The sequence below is a fragment of the Scylla paramamosain genome, chromosome 5, assembly GCF_035594125.1.
Source record: "Scylla paramamosain isolate STU-SP2022 chromosome 5, ASM3559412v1, whole genome shotgun sequence".
Classification (NCBI taxonomy): domain Eukaryota; kingdom Metazoa; phylum Arthropoda; class Malacostraca; order Decapoda; family Portunidae; genus Scylla; species Scylla paramamosain.
In genome coordinates, this window is record NC_087155.1 from 36,110,770 (window position 1) to 36,112,555 (window position 1,786).

Sequence of the window (1,786 nt, forward strand, 5' to 3'; positions counted from 1 at the left end):
TCTCTTTAATATGTCTGTCTATTCTTTAAAAAAATAAATAAACGTATATGTTTGTAACTGCAAGAGAACGAATTTTGGAAGGACGTAAATAGATAAAAAGTTGAGGAGGAGGAGGAGAAGGAGGAGGAGGAGGAGGAGGAGGAGAAGATGCTCCCGATCGAAGAAGAAGAAAAGAAACACCACTCGAAAAAGAAAAACAACACGAAGAAGAGCCACCACCACCACCACCACCACATGAAGTAGAAGCAGAAGCAGAAGGTACGCACCAATGCCCCAACTCACCAGGTAACCCAAACACACGTAACCTAAACACATCTTATTTTGGCGTGCAGATCTGGGAAGCCACAAAAGTCCCAGGTACTCCGTGACAAACTGTGTATTTTATCTGCGATGTCTGGCGAGGCTGCGAGGGCGACTTACCACGTACGAGGAGCAGGGACAGAAGGAGGGTGGAATCTGCGTGAGGCCTTGGGAGAGGTGAAGGGATATTTACTGCGCGCGAGGAGCAGGGACAGATGGAGGGGAGAAATTGCGTGGGATCTTGGGAGAGGTGAAGGAAAGGGCGGCGGAATGTAAAGCAGTTAGAGGAAGGAAAAAGAGTAGAAAATAAAGAGAGAAATGTCAGGGTTGGAATAATATGAAAGGAACGGTGAGGGAATGAATATACAGTAGATAGGTACAGAGGATGGAGGAGAGGATGGATGAAGTTTGATGTTTTAAGAACTGATAGATAGAAAGGAAAGAAGAAAGCGAACATGTTTTAAGAGGGAAAAAGAAGGAAGCGTGGACAGGAAACATGGAAAGGAAAAAGTTCCGATTCAGTGTCAAGAGGTGAAGAAAAAGACGAGGAATTGCTCATAACAGGGAAGAAAGAAATCAGAAAAAAAAAAAAAAATATATATATATATATATATATATATATATATATATATATATATATATATATATATATATATATATATATATATATATATATATATATAAGTGAAGAGGTAGGCGAGGAAGTATTGACAGCAAAGAGGGGAAGAAATTACGTAGGTTATGTAAGAAAAAGAATGATAAAGCTGACAACGTAAAATATCTAAAATATGACACAACTGAACCATTACAAGGAATTAAAAATGACTGGTTCATGGCAGTGGTGAATGCTTTATAGTAACTTTCCATCAGTGTTATTCTTTAAATCAGTCATCGCTGGGAGGAAGAATATTAAGCGACAAACTAAGAAAATCACTCATTAACTCACTCACTAAATAAATAAATAACTGGCCAATTAACAAACCAACTAATAAACCAACTAACCAACCAACCAAACAACTAAATAAATAAAATAAACAAATGAATTAACAAACAATACAAGAAAAAAGAAAAGACTGCCTCACTACGCCACACCCATCCTGTAACGGAGAGCAGCTTTACTTACAGAGAGCTGAATCACACAGCACACCACTACCTTTCCGTCCCCGCCACCAGCCAGCCACACCCCGGGCAGTCAGTCCGGCGACTCATTACTGGTTGGCCGGGGCGAGGGAAGCTGGGGCTGGATGGTGAAGCGAGAGGCAGCATTGTCTTTAAGAGTTATACAACATTCGGGAGCTATTCTTGTAGTATTTCCACAATGCAGTTCTCGTATGAGGCGGGGAACACTAAAACTTGATCATACAACGCGAAATCCTTGGTGTAAAAAAATAGTGTGTTTTCGCCCGGGATCGAACCGGGGACCTTGCGCGTGTGAGGCGCACGTGATAACCACTACACTACGAAAACATGTTAATCATTGTGGAAA

General features: G+C 40.9%; 1 non-coding gene across 1 annotated transcript; it reads right to left on the bottom strand.

The window, feature by feature from the left end:
* Positions 1–1,694: 1,694 nt before the first annotated feature.
* On the bottom strand, positions 1,695–1,767 carry Trnav-cac (transfer RNA valine (anticodon CAC)). The gene has a single exon. It is a non-coding gene; the product is annotated as a tRNA-Val (tRNA).
* Positions 1,768–1,786: the final 19 nt, after the last annotated feature.